We start from the raw sequence: 19,930 nt of genomic DNA, 5'->3' as shown, positions 1-19,930 counted from the left end.
CGATAGGCGAGAAAGTCTTGCATATTTAAATCTGATGGAAATTAGAAAAACACGTGGACACGAGGATCGGTTTCATTCCAATAGCCGGGCAGAAAGTCAGCCATGGGCTGCGTATGTTTACACCCGCTCTGCACGTATCCTTTTTAGAATGCAATTTATTTTCTGATGGCTTGTTCCGTATGTGTAGTTTTAAATCTGACTGAATTTAGAATAAAATAAAACAAAACATTTGATATCTATATGTTTAAAACATGTAGCTGAGAAATTCGAGTTGAATATACTCCCAAAGGAACGGGAATTGATTAATTAAAAGACTCATTGGAATAAATCACACCCATGTCGCAGTTAATTTGGGGGCCATCATATTTTGTTATTGCGGTGGATAAGTACACATTAACCCGATGTGGCAACATCTGTCTAGTCCATGAGAGTACTGTGCATGTGTCGTTACGACGTAATTCAATGTGCGTAGCGTTCTGGCCTCCAGCAATTTCACTGGCTTCTCGTGTGGGAGTTGCCTTCGTAGATCACGGTTAGCCTATCTCTGTATCGGAATGTGGACTGTTTCAGTTCGGGGACAAAGCTGACTGAATGAATGAATCAGAACAGGACGCCCACGCTCGCGCAAATTGCGTATTATATCAGTACACGTGCGTTTCTACGCTCTGGGCAGCTTGTGCATCTTGTTGCTAAGCGAGGAAAAAGGGATGTGTAGCCTACGCTGTCACCAAATTGGCAGAGATCATGAACTTTTAATAAAGTAATGTGAAAGAAAAATACACAGACTGCTGCCACAAAATTAAAAGGGAAAAACGTTTTGTACTTCACATTAGGCTAAAGATCATTTGATATCTTTGAATACCTATTGTAAATCAGTGTACTGCCCTCCAGAATGATTGGCACCCTCAATTAATATGAACAAAAATTATGGAAAATCTTTTGTTCTTTATCATTTTTTTTCTCTGATCAGCAATTATTCAAGACATTCCCAACAGATAGACAAATGCTATAGATGTCATTACAGAAGCAAAACTTTTGTTGCTGTGACAACTTGCAACTAAATTTTCTCCATTTCAAGCCTGCTTCTAGAGTTGCAAACCAGATTTGCCTTGTATGAAAAGGCAAGTTGTTGTACATGGTAGTGCAGTAATAGCAGTGCTGGTGTTAAAATTACCTTGACGCTGGACAGTAAAGTACAGTTTCCCAAAGGCGACAATGAAGCGGATAAAGGGCATCCACCATCTTTTCACAGACAAGGTAATGCCTCACTAATTCATGAAACACAAGTGCCCTCATTATAAAAGCATACTATGCATAGACATAATGCTGGCAGGAAGCATATTGTAAAGCCTGTTAGTCTAGGCTGTTTATGTTTCTTTTTGATGTGATTTGAAAAGAAGGAAAATCAGTTAAATATGAAACGAAACAAGCAGGAATGTGACAAAATAAGATTTTTAAAAATGTAATCATTCTACCAATTTTGACTGCGTGAAATTTCTCTGTCCAATGGAAATGTGTTGATACTGGAGCAGTTAATGTTTTATCATCTGCGGTGGGTATTTTTTTAAGAGAACGGTGACGGAGGAAGGGGGTGGAGACGCAGCGGGTGACTCACTGCTGTTCTCGCAGACTGTTTCTGAAGAGCTCTGCCGGGAGGCCAGATAAGGACCGGGAGGCTGGAGTGGGTGAGTCATAACCCCTCCACTGAGAAACGTGATCGCATGTGGAGACACCCTCCCACACCTGCTCCTCCTCCCCCCCGACTCTCTATTGAAGATCATGATTAATGCAAAACTGATTGGGTAAAAATGCTAACAATACCCCCCCACGCATGCGCACACACACGCACACACACGCATGCACGCACTACCTTTTTCTCTGTACATTTTTCAGCCTGTGTTCCTCAGGCCATGACAGGTGGTTGTGTTGTTGTTCCAACTGTGTGACTGCAAGACTAACAGCTTTTCTGCATGAAATGAGGGAATGTTTGGACTTCAGATTTTTCAATTATATCACCCTCACCTGTAGTCACCCATTGCCGACAAGCCCATTCTTCTTCAGGATGTGTCTCTATGCTCTGTCTTGACTATGAAGTGACATTCTGATAATTTATCTTTTCTTTTAGCATCATATAACAGTCATGTCTGTTCTGGTTTGGTTTTATTCATTGTGTGTGAATATGGTATTTTCATATGTAACTCGTGGCTGAAACATCATTTTAGCAAACATGGACTCGCCATGCAAGGAAATAATCTGCATGTACTTCACATAACCGTGCTACTGATGTAAGCAGGAACTATACTATTATATAATACAATACTATTGAGAGGTGCAAACAGTAAGTTTGAAAGTTTATTTTTTTGTTTGCACATTTACTTTCTGTTGTACTCTAATTTTCACTTCATATAAGTTCAGAGAATATTTTAGTGAGTGTGTCTGAAGAGCAGTGTGTGAGAAGCAAACAGGCACCATCTTTATTTGGCAAAAGATAGCACCCAGACAACTGGGAGAAAACCTGTCTGCTTTTAAATGCTCAGCTTCTTTCTAGGACGTCCTTCTCATGCTGCTTGTAATGAGCATGTACCGTCCTGTGCAGAGGGGCCTCTTTGTGCGCATGTGTGTATACGTATGTGTGTGTGAGTGTGTGTGTGTGTACATGTCTGTGTCTGGCATCAGCATAATAGGCAGATATGACATAATCTGAAACTAGATGGTAATAACACAAACATAGGTAAAAGGGCATGCAAATAGAAGAATGAACAATAAACAACAATTAACTTCAACAGAATTTAGTCATTAAGGAGTTCAGAAGTAGAGAAATAATGCCAAAATAAAGCATGATTGGTACAAACATGTAGGAAGAGGGGGAGAGGACTAAGACAGCACATGTTGTTTCCCTGTTCGAACTTCCATTTCCTCATATTTGTGCCGGAATCACCATGCAAGGGCAAGACACCTTATTTCCTGTTAATTGTACACCTCTGTGCCAATCACAACCAGACACAGAGAGGAAATGTTCAGCCTTCAGCTTTTGTTTCGGTGGAGACATTTTGGTTATTCTGGAGCCCAGCTCTAGCTCTCATTGGCTGAAAGGAGGAGGCTCCAGGGGCCTCAAGGACATTGACTGTTCCACCTTCATTCCGATTTACATCTCGAATTGTAGTCCTCCCCTCAAGACTCTTTTTAATTGGCACTGTCAATAAATCTTATCATGAGTGGCATGTCAGAACCGGCTATTCAGAGGAAGCTTTAGCTGAAGGTTAGCTGTAGAATCATGCGATTGTGCTTTGGAAATGGTAGATGCGGCCGATCGTGTGGGTGCCGTCCCGTAGGCGTGCAGGTGGGTGTCAGGCTCAGGCTCTGTAATGAAATGATTGTGCGTAACGTCCTGCAGGGGCGTTAATGCCAGAATCCGCCACCTGACCGGGGTGGGTCTCACACTGGAGACGAGCGATCGTCCAGGTCAGCCAAACTGTCACAGGAAGCGCGCTGGGGAAATGTGTGGGCGAGCGGCGCGGAGAGGTCGCCAGGCGCGGCGTACGTCCGCGCTCGTCACGCTGGCCGGCTGTCTCGCCGCGCGTCTGCTGTGTGTCCTGGCGCGACTGAGGGTCACCGACGGAAACGGGCCGCGTGATTGGCAGGGGCCGTTGGGCTGGAGAGCGGGGGTGACTCACAGGCTCAGAGCCGTCTGTTGCCAAAAGGTTTTTTTTTCCCTCAGTTATTGTCCTTTTTTCATTTTTTTTTTATATCAGATTTGCATCATCATATTTTCCCACCAATCAGCATTGTGCCACTGGCACCCTGCATAAACAGTACTGCAGCTCATCATAGTGTGTGTCCTCCCATGCCCTCACCTGTGGGCTGCTTTTATCTTACGCCCTACAGGCCACGCAGCACTAAGGAATGAGTACTACTCGCAGAATAAAAGCGTCGCTTTGGATTAATGCATCTGCCAAATAAAATGTCATATAATGTAATGTAATGATAACACTCATCTATGGGCACTCAGTGATCGAGAGAATAATACTGGAATAATGCTGGAAACAAATGTATATGTATCAATACTACCAAAGCAACTATGTCTGTCATATCACTGAATAGAGGTCTGCAGTTTAACCGTCCAGTCAACCGTGGTCTAGAGTATCCTGAGTGTAATGAATGTGGATGTGTGTGTGTGTGTGTGTGTGTGTGTGTGTGCATGTGTGTGCGTGTGTGGGTGTGTGTGCATGTGTGGATGTGTGTGTGTGTGTGTGTGTGTGTGCGTGTGTGTGTGTATGTGTGTGTGTGTGCATGTGTGTGCATGTGTGTGTGTGGATGTGTGTTGCTGTGTGTGTGCGAGTGTGTACAGTGCATGTGTTCTACCTCATTTGCAGCTGTTCTCTGCACTTTGAAGTTGAGCCATGTCAGTTCAGTCTGGTTTATCGGGGCCCCCCTCCGAATCACGCCTCCTCCGTCTGGCCCCTGCAGAACAGTCGGTCATGTGGATTCTCAGCAGGGTAAATTCAGGTCACACACACCCAGCCTGCCCCATTCATTGGCCAAACGGCAAACTGAGCCTCATTGACACTTAACAGTGCTCAGATTTCACATGTTGTACAGTCTGCGGGGGACAGAAGCATGCAAATGACGCCCACTGTTGTATGGATTTTCTGAAATGCAGAGTGTTGTCAACAATTAGTGGCTTGCTAACAGACAATGAAATACGCTGAAGTTCCTTCCTTATTTTCCCTGCTTTGTTTTCTCTTTTGCTCTGGTAAAAGATTGTCCACCCTCTTAAGCGAAACCTTTAGCTAAAGCAGTGAAAATATAACTAGACGCAGGTACCTGATACAACAAGTTGACGTAAAATACGGTTTTTGGTAAACTGCAGCATCATCTGGACAATTCATTTAATGTCTGTTACATCAGTACTTGATACAAGTTACTATATCATTTTTTCAGAACATCTGATTTTGTTGCAGCCTTTCAAGGTCAAATTTATGAACATGATAGAGGAATTGACCAGACTTAAACTTTGTTGAGATATGCTTTTGTTCATTCTTTTTTCCTGTTTCAAGGTTGGCCGACTCCATCTGGAGAAAGTCTAATATGCTTTTTTATTTTTTTCAGCAGAGATTTCTGTCTGTACTGGAATCAGTGTGCTTACCCGTTGAACTTCAGTGTGTATTAAGCAACTTCAGATGGTTAAATTGGTCCGTCACGATTATTTGTTGCTAAAAGTATCCCCCTCCTCAGCCCCCCCCCCCCCAGACTTGAGAATAATTCTGAGTGTATCTGCAGTGAACAGCACAGATAACCACAGTGCCTGCCCTCTGGTAAGACTGGCCGTCACCCTCTGCTTGCTGTGGCAGGAGGAGCTACACAGTCTCAGCCACAAAGACACTCCTCCATTTCCAAGATGAAAATGACGTGACTGCAAAGGGCTCAGGTTCTCTCTCATTTTTTTTTGTTCTTTCAGTAATGATGCTGGTCAGTCACATGGGCTGCTCTCCAAAGAAAGGTACCCTTCCAATTTTATTTCTGTTTTAATTCCACCGCCCCTCAGTCTGCTCTCATGTGGGGTGGAGTGGGGGGGGTGAGTCGCATTTCAATCTTTAATGGCCACGTGTAAACGCTTGAGTGGCTGACACTGGCATATCTCTCCACAGCGCTGAATGCTACATGTGACTGGGGGTATATTTTAACAGAGTTATGTAACCTCAGACTGCTCCACGTACAGTCGAGCGAGGCTACACATGATGCCTGCTACCACGAATGCTCCTGCATGCATGACCTTCACCACGTATTGCATAATTCCTGCACTAAGCGAGCCCTCGAATTGGCGCAGTTTTCACAGTTTTTTGTTTCGTACCAGAACTGAATGCAAACTGTGACCACCTGACTTTTGGTTCTCTAAAAAAATCATTGTTTATTTCTTCTCTTTTGTTCATCTTGGGTCTCAAGTCTGTTTAGTGCCATTCACTCGCTCACTGTTCTTTTTTCATGGGGATATTTTTTATATTTTTCCAGTTTAAAATGCAGATTTACAGGTGAGTTCACATCTGCAGGCACCTGGCAACCAGTGCAGGCTGTCTCCATAGTGACGCATGACTACAAAGCAATAAGTGCTCATGCCCATGGATTCTTGTGGAACATGAGAGATAAAGACCTGTGTCCACACTGCAAGTGCCACCTGCGAAAGTGCAAAAGCACAAGGGGCCCTCAGAGTAGAGACGGTGTATGTGTGTCGGTCCCTTTGGTTCACAGCCGCAGAACCTGTAGGATCCGTAATGGCACATTCGTTTGGGGAGGCTACATGAGCGTGGAAACCGGGCCGGGCGATAGGTCGGTGCAACAGCTGGTGTATGCGAATGGCACCTCTGCCTCTCAAGTCAGCTGAGGACAGACCTGCTGTGCTATCAAACTAATTGCAGCCATATGTGTCAGTTGTGAGCCTTTTCCCGTCCTCCCATTGTAAGCTGTGTCCCTGTTTTGTGTGAAAATGTCAGCTGGGCGAAGAAGCGCTAGGCTTGTTCAATTAGGCCTGTTCTGGTTTTTTCAGCTTTTTGCATGTCTGTCTCTTGACCCTTTTACCCCTGCAGTGAATAGATCATTCATTCACTGGCCGTCAGTGCCAGCTATTGGGGATTAGTATAGAATAGCCAGTGTTCCCTACACTGTCCCTCTAATGAAATCACTGCGATACGGCTCCTGCTCTGCAGTTGCATCTCAGTCATGCCACTATTTTCTGATGTGGCTCACAACAGAAGGCAATCAGACTGCACTCACCAGTATGTGACTTGTGTTGTATTGGGGTTATTGTGATTGTTGTTGCTGACTGGGACTGAAAATGTAAAATCAGGTGCACTGCTTCACCGAAAATATGATTTTGGCAGACATTCGGCACACTAGTTCCTCCTTTCAGTTTCCCCTTTTGACTCCGCTGACTCAGAAAAGAACAGAGGTTCACACAAGAGGCATGCATGTGTCTGTCTGCTAAATATTCTGTGGGTTTTCAGAGGGAATGCAAGTTTAGCTTGTTCGCTGTCTACATTTTCTTTTTCACATGTTTGTACCACGAGCAAAACAGAGAGTGGGATAAGACTAAGAGTGTCCTGACTGTACATACAAAGCCATGGAAGAGAGCATAAGCAGTGAACCTAACCAGTGAACAGGTCCTGGTGGAGGCATGCGTGGAAGAAACTTCTAAAGCATGAAATAGAGACTCAGTCCCCCGACTGTACCCTCAAGATGTGAATTCAGTCATGAAGCAAGAATCCATGTGTTGGATCGGTTCCAGAACTTTCTATCTTCTTGACGCAGGGTGGCCAAATGTCTGCATGGCTTTCAGTGAGTGCTGCACGCTTGATTGGTCATTGTGGGTAAGGTAGCTAACACATGTCCTCCGGCTCACCCCAGGGGTAACGAGCATGGGGCACATTCCCCTCCCCACTGGGCATACAGACAGAAACGTGGGCTTTATGTAAGGTTTATTTATTGGGCTCCAGCAGCTATGGCCATATGCTTGCGTAACTTTGGGAGGCCTGTATTAGGGTTATAATTCTTCTGTTTGGAACTCATCCCGATCTTTAGAAGTTAAAAAGTGACTGGCCTCCTTCCAGCTATGTTTCTGTCAGGCAGCTTTGGGAGTCAGGGGTGATGAGCCAGGCTTGAGTTTGCCTTCTCAGTTTGTATCCTTATAAAAGAGACAACGCAGATGCCTCTTAAAGAGAAGCCCCCCAAAATGTAGCCATCTGCCTGTACCCTTATTTTACCTTCAGATCAGGTTCAAATAAGACCAGAAATACTAAAGCCATGTAAGCCCAGTGCTTACCCCAACAGCTGTATACTTTATATGGATAAAACAGAATTGCCAGCATGGCACTTTACCACACCAGCGTGCCACAAAGTAATGCAGAAAAGGTTGCATTTACTTCTGGATGACCTCCACCCCTGCATTCAATGAAAAGTGAAATATGGAGGGAGGTCTTGGGCCTGTATGCATGTAACACTTGATAACACTAGTTGAACAATAGCATGCCCAAAACCCAAAGAGCAGGGTGGTATGGTTAAAGTTTACCATGGCTATTTAGTTTGGATTACTCTGTGATTTAACTGAATCAGTAAACAGGGAGACTGAATTTGGAAATGCGGGAGGAAAAAGTGAGAGATGGGAGGGAGGAGACGGTGACTGCATGGGGGTTGGGTGGGGTGGGGGGGGGGCTTTTCAGAGTTGTGTAAGGACAAATCATGTGCGTGTAGGATGTAAGGGTTTGCTGTGTCATTTCTCTCTCTCTCTCTCTCTCTCTCTCTCTCTCCCTCTTACAAAACATACACACCTGCACATACACACGGTCCCTTACCTCCCTGATAACAGGAACAGTGTAGCCATAGACACTACGGTAACTTGTGCCACTGTCTCACTGAGCAGGACCTGAGGATAAGGTTTCATTTTTGTCAGAGACATTGAGGTGCCATAGAGACAACTACTTTAAATATTTCTGAATTTATTGCTTAATCTCAGGTTGTGCTCATTCCATTTAAACCATGCTGGGCAATCCATTGTTTGACAGTAGCAGTACGTAAACTTACAGTTTCTGAACGAGATTACAGCAGCATAATGTGGAAAAAGGTAGATAGTCCTTTGTGATGCTGAATGGAAAATTTTCTAAATTTAGCACAATGATAAATGGTGTGACCAGATCCAGAGGGAAAAAAAGCTCACGGTCTATGAGGAAACCGTCCTGTTGCACAGTGAGACAGCATCGTTTTGCGTTATATTTACGGATAAATACGTAAGAAATTCTGCCCAGTCACCTGCTGTAGACAACCAGCTCCGCCTCAGTGCTGGAACTAGACCAGTTATCTGTGGAAAATTCCCAGTCTTCTATAGAGAGGCGGTCTCACGTGTTTACCTCCTGATCTTTTTAGAAGCACTATCTAGGTCAAGTGCAGACAGATTGTCAGTGCTTTGATGTCCTCAGTGTGTGTGTGTGTGTGTGTGTTTGTGCGCGCGTGTGTGTGTGTGTTTGTGTGTGCATGTGTGTGTGTGTGGGTTTATGTGCCCGTGTGTGTGTGTTTGTGTGTGTATGTATATGTATGTGCATATGTGCAATGCTGAATTCTACCAGCTGCCAGAGTCCAGTGACCATTTAGTGACCGAACTGGGAGTCTTTCAAAGGGAATTACAGCATCATAGCTGTTTGTAATGATGGGACATTGAACCTTTATTTGCTTTATTTCAGAAATATGCACTTCAAAATATAGCACAGACGTCTTTACATTCCTATGATATTTTATCCACAGTACTACCTGCATGCATTCATATAAACCCTTACATCTTTATGGTCCTTCCCAGCATACAGTATACATCACCAGATGGTATAGGCTGACTCGTCTTCACCTTCTTGGGTGAAGTGAATCACCAGCTTACAGAGAACCAATGAAACAGGAGCATCAATATTGTGAAGCATTGGTGAAGACATACAAGCATTGTGGTGGTCTGCAGTTGATCTTGGCGTGAGTAGATGGGATGGTATGTACAGGCACACTCAAACACGCAAACAGAGCATTGTAATTCAGGGTTAATGCCAGACCCTGAACTAAAGAGGAAATAAGCTTGATTCATGCTTGCTGTTTTCCTGTCAGCATGTTTTCTCTTCCAGGTCATACACTACATATGGCATTAAAGAAAAAAAAAACATCTCCAAAATATTGTGCCAAATAATATATAGCTCCAATGGCTTTGATTGTGTCTATAGCTGCCCTTAATTTATCATGCATATGGGAGCTAGACAGTTTGTTTTTTAATGTTCTGTACCCGTGTCTTATATCCAGACTGATCTTGAGAAAAACAATTTTATACAATGCATTTCATGCCCTGAACATGCTGTGTGGATGTGTGTAAATGTGTGTGTGAAACTTTTTCATGAATGGGAAGTGTTCATTCGCACTGTGCCTCTTTAAGTCTTACAGACGCTTAAATGCAAACACTGCAGAAATAGAACTCTGCATGCAGTTTGAAATAAATCTGCCTTGGTTCTGATAGCACAACTTGTTTGCGCAAGGAAAGTCATAACAAAATGCAGTTTCACAGTGGAGCTTAGCCGTGGACAGGGTTGGTTAATGCTCTTGTCAAAACGGATTTCAGCAGTTTGCCTATGTCTAATTGTGGGGCGGTGGGATGTCTTGTGAGCCGGGGTCAAATGAGTCTACAGGCTTAAGCAGGTGAGGCCCAGTGAGCCATACAGAGTAGGTTTCGACCAGCAATGAATTTCCCCTTGGAGTGGGGGAGGGGCTTGTGGCAGTATCTGAAGGGGTCACTAAGTCCATGCTATGGCGCTGTTTGAGTTTATTCATAGTGCAGCACTTTCTTGAGGCTGGAAAACCCAACCCCCACAGTTGGCAACCAAGAATGCTCAGACAGTGGAGAACACCCTCCACCCCAACCACCATCCCCCATGGAATGTAGTTTAACAAAGCACCTTTATCCATCAAAACTGCATTAACGTCCCACAGACAGCATATAGACTGTCGTGTCTACAGAGAAGGGGCTGCAGATGTACACCTGATCCCTCTTTTAAACTAAAATATTCCATTATTTTCTTGAGATTTACATAGAGATTTTTTTTTCTTTTATGCAGAAAACCTTCTCCATGACAACTACCATAGCTAATGAACATTTGTCTTTGTAACAAAAAATGTCTTTCTTTTAGACAGCTGCATTCTACAGAGAGCACTTGCGTTCCTTGCTCCAGTGTTTTAGTTCAAGCTCAACATCATACAGCCAAATGATGCAATAACAGCTTGGAATTGGATTCGTTGCATTTTATTTGAACATGAAAGTTTATAAACCCCATAAACCTTTTTGATTCAACCTTTAGACCTTGAAACAACCTACTTGCTGGATTTGCAAATAGATGATTATATAATGACAGAACTGTTTGCATATGGCGCAAATAAAATAGCATACAATGATAAAATATTACAGCACATTATGATGCAAATGTGACACTTGTTAAACTGTAATCTTTTCCAGTCATTAGATACAGTGGACTGACACAGTTTTCAAGAAACTGGAGAAATTTTTACAAATGAGCAAATACCAATAAAAAGGACAAGCAGTCTGATTAACTGGTGTGATTTTTAAACTAATAAGCCTGAGTGCTCGATGGCAAGCAGACTACACACTACACTCCCTGGAGACTACACACCCTCCCTTAAAAGGGTTCATAAATAATGACTCTGTAAACACAGGGGGGAAGAAGTCATGATTTCTGACCTTAGTGGAACACATATTGCAGGAAACTGAAGTCTGTCCATGCCAGTGACCTCGGAAAGCAAACAGGTAACATGGACTTGAAGCAGGAAAGTTAAAATGAGCAACACATTTTTTTTGTTTCTTATAGTCAGATTTTTTATTTTGGCAGATGATTTAAAAATTCAGATGACATGAGTTATCACGTTTGGGAGTCTATGTTTACAAGATACTGTTATGATACATGTTGAAAGCACATGCTTTGGTTCATACATGCAGCTGTGTCGATACGGTTTTTACTTTTAAACATTCCCGGAAGGAGTGAATCAGTCATGGGACTCCATCATTGCAGAGGAATTCTAGCTCATGCATTCTGATGAACATGTGAGTCATGGGTCAAAGGTCAAATGAGGATTTGTCAGCAGAGTAAGGCAATGACACCTGTTTTACAGCCTTACACTCTTGCACATGGCTATTCTACAGAGGGGAGGCAGCAATTACATTGAGCAAGTTTTCTTTTTATGTTACCAGAAACTAAAGAAAATTAACTTGGGATTTTAACACTAAATTCATCCAATGAACAGAACATATATGAAATATGCATTCACAGAAAAATGAAAATGGCCGAACACTGCCGAATAGCTGGATATGTGGTCCATCACCCTAATCTGTGTAACCAAGGCAACGGAGGTGGATGTAAAGAAATTCATCGTTTTGCTGAGGTTTAAAAGTTACATTCTCTTGTGTGGTGTGTTTGTCGCAGTAGTTAATATGACAACTTGGCATTGTGTTTCTCAGGTTACTCCGTTAGGCTTCCTCTGTGCGATTGTTTTGCCAGGACCACCATTGGTTCATTTACTAAACACCCCTTCCCCATCAATATCAAAGAGTCAACGAGGGCAAAGACAAGACTGGCCCAAAACTATATATAGCCTCTCCTTTCCTGACCTTTAGCATTGCTTTTGCGAAACGAGAAATGTAACAAGGAAGGACCAATAGTTGAGGTGTGCACAAACCGCTATTTGACCTGCGTGGGAGGATCCCATATGGACAATCCCTGACATCCAAGTCATCCAGCTAATGTTTCACCAAAGAGCTAAATTATAGGTAGAGTGTCAGATTGCCGAGGTCAGGGTGTCAGAGGGCAGCACAGCCGTGGTTTCCAGGCGGCAGAGACACCGGCACAGTTTCTTTGTACAATGCATGTCCCCAGCGGAACAGATGACCTGCTTACTGGAGAAGCGGCACAATATCAGGCTGGAGGAAGAACTAGATCACCGGCGACTGGGGAAACGGCAAGCTTCCTCATAATCAATCAATAGGGTGGACCGTCGGGGTGGATTGTGGGGCCTCTTTTCCTCAGCAAGGAAACTAGCACTTTTATAGGTCAGGGGGAGGGTTATGTATATAATGAGAGACCTTTCTCACACTTGATGAAAGACCTTGCCATCAGAGACAGATGAGGATGAGGCCAGAGCTGGATTATAAGACGACATAAGCAAACATCCTATTTTTTTTTCTATCATTATTTGATTTTATAAACTGTTGCTCTCCTTGATGCCACGGCATGTTGTTTATTCCAAAAGGACCCATTGGCATGGGAGAACATTAAGAATAACAAAAGTTGAGGAGAATTCCACAGAGGTGTGTGACTTGTGACACAAATAGTCAAATTGACTCATATAGTCATCTTGAATTGTTTCCCATTAATAGCACAGGAATGTAATTGTTGCATCATTTCCTCTCTTTTCCCCCACAATGTTAACGCAATGACACAGCAAGGCACATAAAAATTCTATACGATTTTATATTACACTTCAGTGGTGTGCAAGAACACACATGGGTACTTTAAATATACACAGTGCATATAATATTTTTAACGAATCCAGGAATATGTATCTTAGAGGTAATTGCAGACACACTCTCTGAACATCATACTGTCATCCTGCAGAGCATTTTTAGCATTGGTGACACCTACAAGAATTTGAGGAAGAGCCCAGCTTTAATGTGCATTGTGCAGACAGTTGAGAGACCTTCCCACATGCATGTCCCACCGCAGATTTGTTCATCTGCACACTCCGCCCACACAGTCTTCCACCTTCCATCTGCTCTAGTTTCTCTTGTTCCCATCACAGCGGCACACTTCGCTTTTGCAATGTGACCAAAGCACAAGGGCTTCGGAGGTAACTGGAACGCAACTCCCAACCACAATCAAGAGTAAAACAAGAGATGGGCAGCAAGAGTAGTATAAGCTAGTCACCTAGAGATTGCAGGTTTGATTCCCAGGTAGAGCACTGCTGTTGTTCCATTGTCCAAGGTGTTTCACTTGAATTGCTTCAGTATATGTCTGGCTGTATAAATGAATACCATGTAAAAATGCAAAGGCTGATAATCTGCTCTGGGTAAGAGCATCTGCTCAGTGCCAGTAATGTAACGCGTCACTGAAAATCAGACCATATTCTCAAACGAAATAAGGTCACCGGTCAACACATAAATGGATGCTAGCATTCAGATTCACTTTTGCTTGCTGCGGCACGTTGCGCAACAAGCTTTTTGCCCTTGCCAGAAAAGACGACTCTCCCCCCCTTTCCTGCTCTTTTTTTTTGGTGCTCCAGTTACGTGCTTGAAGTCTCTCACCGAGTCGGGCCAGGCCCTGGCACACCGCGGCCATGGGCTGGCCTTGATGGATGTTGTGACAGACGGATCCCGGAACGGCTCCACAAATAGACCCATCCTTCAGTCCACAGGGGAGAGAAAGCCCCACTCCCTCCCCCTCCCCACTCGCCTCGGGCCACAACAGCCTAGCTGGGAACCGCTGGGAAATTAAAAGTTTGGAGCGATTATATCACAATGCCACACAACCAGAAAGAAACAGACATTTGCAAACAGGCAGGCCCGTGGTGATGACCTCAGATAAGGGACAGCCATTTCTCCTCCTCGACCCTCCGTTTCTCACACTTGCGCTGTGAGTGGCGGTCACAAAAGCACCCACTATGACATCACGTTAGGATTTTAATACAATATGCAACTAGGGCTGCTACTACTGCTAGTCTCCCCTAGTACCATGAAGGGTTCTTGTACACATGTCGAAGGAGAATAGGGGAGACAGTAAGAATATTATAGGATCCAGGCTGCATCAGATGCATGGATTAAAAGATTAAAAGATTCCTGATGTCTCCTCCGCTTCAGGAAGCAGGAGGATCGGGTTCCAGGACCGCGGAGCCTCCCAGGCAGATGCAGACCGCTGCCCCGCCACCAAATTCACTGCGCCTCAGTCACAGGCTCGTCACCCGAAGCTCCTCAGAGATTCCCGGTCCCCGATCAATACGGCTACGGAACTCAACACCGCTCCCCCCACCTCTAAATCCCACCTCCCAGCGCGATTGAAATAGGATACCAGCGGGCTACAGCGCAGACAGGAACACACCAGGGGCTTCATGTGCTTTTCCCTTTGATGCAGGACCCTTTGGTGCAAGCGACAGCAAAGAGGAGCAGATGACGTGGGCGTCTCTGGCCTGCCTGTGCACGCTTCCTTTTTTTCCGGCGGGTGCCAGTCTCGCCGCGCCGCCGGGGAGGGAGCCGGGTGCCCGCGTCGGCCCGGCACACGCGCCTGCCCTGCACCCCCCCCCCCCACGTCCGTCCGTCCGTCTGGCCCAGCTCGACAGGCCGCGTCGGCTAGACTAAACAGCCGGCGCTGTCCTTGACGAGGAGCCCTGCCCTCCCGCCAGCAGCGCACTGCTGCGTCGTCCCCAGCGGTCTGCGTGCTGCGTCCTCCCCAGCGCTCTGCGCAGCTGCGTCCTCCCCAGCGGTCTGCGTGCTGCGTGCTCCCCAGCGGTCTGCGTGCTGCGTCCTCACCAGCGGTCTGCGTGCTGCGTGCTCCCCAGCGGCCTGCGTGCTGCGTGCTCCCCAGCGGTCTGCGTGCTGCGTGCTCCCCAGCACTCTGCGCTGCTGCGTCCTCCCCAGCGCTCTGCGTGCTGCGTGCTCCCCAGCGGTCTGCGTGCTGCGTCCTCCCCAGCGGTCTGCGTGCTGCGTCCTCCCCAGCGGTCTGCGTGCTGCGTGCTCCCCAGCGGTCTGCGCTGCTGCGTCCTCCCCAGCGCTCTGCGTGCTGCGTCCTCCCCAGCGGTCTGCGCTACTGCGTCCTCCCTAGTGGTCTGCGCTACTGCGTCCTCCCTAGTGGTCTGCGCTGCTGTTCACTGCGCAGCAAAGCGCCAAACGCGCGGGTGACCCGCTGCCGCCCCCCGTTCCCCCTCCCGCAGGCCGGGGGCTGTGTCGGACGTTTCCTCTCTTTGCTTTATAAACAACCTTTACTTTCATGAATTTTGAGGATCAAGCCACCCTACTGAACTGTGTCTGCTGACAACTATGTTTCTTGTGTTAATTAGTAAACAAACTATCTTGCACTTTATTGTCAGTTGAGGACAACTGTTTATTGAGTCCAGGGGATAGTTGATGGTGTTGAACTCCACAGCACTTGACCTAACATTCCCTAACACCCTCATATAGCCCAGGTATTTCTGTCTTGTTGCTGCCACATATTAGCAACTGTTTTTAATTTTTTTTTTTACAAACAATGGAGTCAAAGATTACTGAATATTTTCAGTACACAGTTCAGGTTTACACATGCAATCTAGTCTAGTGGTTTGAACAGAGTATTCATTTGTATTTCTGTTAATAGAATAATAACCACATTGGGAAGAGTACATACAATCAAATTTCTGCACTTTCATTCATGCACATGTATTTTACAATTTGCATATAAAGATGGATACACTTGGGGCCGACTTGTTTCCACATTGTGATAATGGAGTATGTGGGGGTGCCATGGGAACGTTTGATGTGTCAGTTCTGTTCTGTTTGCAGTTTCTCGTGGTGGTGAACTAACCAGATGGACAATTTGGTCAAGAAGAAAGCTCAGACCAGCACGTCAGCCTGCAGCGTAAGAAAGAAAGAGACAGAATCATGCACCACAGGCCACAGGAAACCATGTAGCAGCTCAGCTAATCAAAGGCCCTCTGTACTCTAGCAGACTCAGAGATGCATACCTTAAGGCACAGGTGTAAAGGGGCTGGGACCTCACAGCCGTCATCACAACATGAGCCTACCAATTACGCGCAGGTGGAAACAGTAATTATAAGATCCCTAATGCGACAGGCTGGCTCTGTCTTAGTGCCATCATCGAAACAGGCGCATGCTTGCACCACACAAGCTGCAGTGTTAGGTTTCCACCCTCCAGGTTCCCATGAATACTGTTATTTTCAGTATGAGGACATACCCAGGGACCTATGCAACAAATACACACATTCTGAGCTCTGGGACCCTTCTTCATATTGCAGTCATCGGCTCTGTGTTTCTGTGTGTTCTGGGTAATGCGTATGCACATATGTTGAAAAATGCTAACCCATGTGGGCGGGTGATGTTTGGGTGAGCGGCTTGTGTGGCTTGAGGGAAGGGCAGATGTTGTGGGGGGGATATGGATGGTTGTGTGGAAAAAGAATTTGCTTAAAACCAACAAAGCAGTCTTAAATGGGAAACATGACCCTGGTACTAATCTGCTCTTCCTGGTAGTAATCAGACAGCACGAGTCCCATCCCTCCGCCGTTCCCCATATTTTACAGTTAATTAGATAGAAGGGCAGGAACCCTGCCCACCCCCAATCACTCACACATGTACACATGGACTGTTTGGACTTTTAAAAATAAGAGAGTGTAAATACTGTGTTTTTACTGCATTAGTCATGAATTTGCACATGCATTTGTACTAAAAGGATTTTTTCTTTTTTTCTTTTTGTTTATTAATTGTGTTTTCCTCATCATTCCTTATAATTGGGCAATTAATAACCATGCTCTTTTCAGCTTTGGGCAATAGGAAACCATGAAACATCTTAATTGATGGCCAGGGGTGTGTGGTGAAGTTTATGAGCAAATTGTGTTCTTGGCCAATGAGATGACAAGCTGGGACCAAGCCTCCCTTTAAATTCAGCACAGCTGGTAGTTTTTTTTTTTTTGTGTATGTGTATGAAGCAATGGTCTCCAACCCTGGTCCTGGAGAGCTACAGGTTCTGCTGGTTTTTGTTTTCACCTTAAAATCAGCACCCAATTGAGACCCAAGACACCAGGCAAGTTGAGTTAACTGTGTAATCAACTGCTCTAATTGATTCATGAAGTGCAGAGTCACTATGAAAACCAGCAGACCCTGTAGCTCTCCAGGACCAGGGTTGGAGACCACTGGTATAGAGGGTGGATTGTTGTTGAGGGGAGCGGATCTTGCGTTACTTAAGGTCCTGCAGCTTATACCCATGTGGTATTGTTTAATCATTTGTATTTAGTGCTTTTTGATAGTACCAGAGTTCCTACAACTCTTATTGACTTATAGCAAGTGCATGTGAACTCCTACAGATTTGTGGTGCCATGTGTGCTTGTACTGTGGTTTAGACCTTTGCATTTCACTAGTCTCAAGTTGCTTGTGATTATGTTAGAGGTAATGTTACATTAAACTCTGGACAACTGTAGACCTACCAGTTAGCTAGGCTACTGAATGGCAACATGAGCCATGGGTATCTTTGTTGTAGTTTTGAAAAACAAATTTACAATTGATATGAAATGTTGACATCATGGCTGTGTATTGGGTTAGAACTTCTGTAGTGCACTTTAGTGCAGTGCTATTTGGTTGTTGTGGGTAGATTACATATGCAGACATCTTGTTTCATTGTTTTGTTGTGCTCCAGGTCTGTTAGTTTGTCATTGTGAACCATTTTATTTTGCTTTCCTTAAACTGATCTGTCTGGGTCATTTGTCACTAGTCTCACTAACATCAATTGTATTAAAACATACAACCCAGGGAGCAACCATAATTGGAGGAGACTGGTTCTGTTTTCTGAAGCCTGACCTGGTGACCCTTTTGGTCATTCGGTAGGCGGACTGCAGAAACATCCACCTGACTTTGAGGTGGTGTGTGCATGTCCCATTTCAGGGTAGATGCACTCCACCTGCCGCCATGGAAGCTCTATACATTTTATTCTATCTTCTGTAAATTAACTTGATGTGCTGTGTGGAAACTGTAGGCATGCCCTTGATTACTGTTGCACTACCTTTTGTGTAAGATCTGCCCTCTTACCTCCACATAGAGCAAGTCAGTGGCAGATCTCTGAATTAAACCCTATATGCAAACATATTCAGTAATGCTCCATTACTGACGGTCCAATGGGAAATGCTAATGAATTTAAAGTGTATCGTAGCTTTAATACCTTTCTGACCTAATTTGTTTAATATTGGGTGCCCCCTGACTTTCTCCTCTTCCTCTTATCTCCACACAAACATGACCGTTACAAACTATTCCATTTAACAGGGTTTATCTGGTATATTAACCATTTGTAATAACATGCAAAAAATAATTAATTTCATGCTGTGTCATTATTTTCAAGATTTAAGATCACAGTATTTTTAATGCTGGAATATTTGTCAGTTTCCAAAACCATGCTAACCGCATGAATCAATCCCATAGTCCTCATCCTTTTGCGTTTTGTTCTTTTGAACTGGTTCAAAACATGTTAATAAAAGCAGAGAAAATCCTGTTATGTTGAATAAATATTTGCACTAATCTGATTAAAAAAACAATCAGCCTGTTTATCATTGTGCATGCCCAGAGGTTTATTTGATCAGAATTTTATTTTTTTAAATGAAGAGACTGTCTGCAAGCAAGATTAATCTTAACAGGCTATTCTTTTACAGAGCTGGAAATCATAAAATATGTGGTAGCTGCTGGGAGTCCTCAGCCACAGCCAAAGGGATGCAATCGGTACAAAGCATGACTGCTGGGAAATAGCAGGCTGTGGGTGTTCTGTGAGTGTTCAGATGCAGAACCCCAGGGGAAAATAAAGACCCATTCAGTGAACAGTAAGGGACCCTAATATTTGTGTGGTTTCCTCTCATTGGGGATTTATGACACATGCGCAGATGTGTTTTTGTGCGTATCCCAGGTGTATGAGATGATGAATGCTCACTGTTTGTAAATTTTACCCATAATCCTGTTCATGTGATTAGCATAAGGAAACAGCCATGAGCAAATATAGATAAATAAATGCTGAAATGTTCTTGAAAACGTTCTTCTACACAGTTTATGATCCCATGTAGTCGTACCCATGTATCGTGAATGAGGCCCATTGTGGTTCCGAGGCTGGTTGCTGTGTAATATAAAATAAAACTATACTTCTGCCCTAGTAATATTGAATGAGGGAACTCAAAACTTTATTGTTAGTACATTGTACCATGAAAAAGCAAACACCAAAACAAGCAAGAAAAAATAGATGACATTTTCATAATTATTTTTTTCCCCAGAATCCTGTGGGTTCCCATCTGGTTGAGTACATCATTAATTGACTCTGAGAGGAAGGCTGTTTACTTTGCTTTTACAGAGAATCTATGAACAGGGAAACATATTGAAAGGGCTCTGTAATGTTTAGATGTATCTCTCACACTACAAATGCAACTGGGGATTGGGGGCAGCCAAGGTGACAGTGAAGGGTTTCTGCATAGGGCGGCTATTTTCATTTGATTGCCTCAGTTTTAAGGGCCATTTATATGAGCCATGCCTCATCGCCTCAAAGAAATAAAATCTCAAACCGCTCCAAGGAAATTTTCAACAGTTGCCTTCTCCATAACCAAGGACTAGGCAATGGAGAAAGTGGTGAAGTAAAGC

At 44.4% G+C, this 19,930-nt stretch overlaps 2 long non-coding RNA genes across 3 annotated transcripts; both read left to right on the top strand.

Moving 5' to 3' along the window:
• The first annotated feature begins 8 nt into the window (after positions 1–8).
• Positions 9–8,230, top strand: LOC135242206 (uncharacterized). Its single transcript, XR_010326271.1, has 3 exons — positions 9–134; positions 1,190–1,257; positions 1,570–8,230. It is a non-coding gene; the product is annotated as an uncharacterized LOC135242206 (long non-coding RNA).
• Positions 8,231–16,162: 7,932 nt separating this feature from the next.
• On the top strand, positions 16,163–19,691 carry LOC135242229 (uncharacterized). 2 transcript variants are annotated; one of them, XR_010326279.1, is made up of 3 exons: positions 16,163–17,355; positions 18,966–19,128; positions 19,570–19,691. It is a non-coding gene; the product is annotated as an uncharacterized LOC135242229 (long non-coding RNA). The 2 variants fall into 2 exon arrangements; XR_010326278.1 differs by having other exon boundaries at positions 16,470–19,128.
• The last annotated feature ends 239 nt before the right edge of the window (positions 19,692–19,930 follow it).

The sequence above is a fragment of the Anguilla rostrata genome, chromosome 16 (genome assembly GCF_018555375.3).
Source record: "Anguilla rostrata isolate EN2019 chromosome 16, ASM1855537v3, whole genome shotgun sequence".
NCBI lineage: Eukaryota > Metazoa > Chordata > Actinopteri > Anguilliformes > Anguillidae > Anguilla > Anguilla rostrata.
Note: the sequence above shows the minus strand (reverse complement) of the source record. Positions and strands in the feature narration are given on the sequence as shown.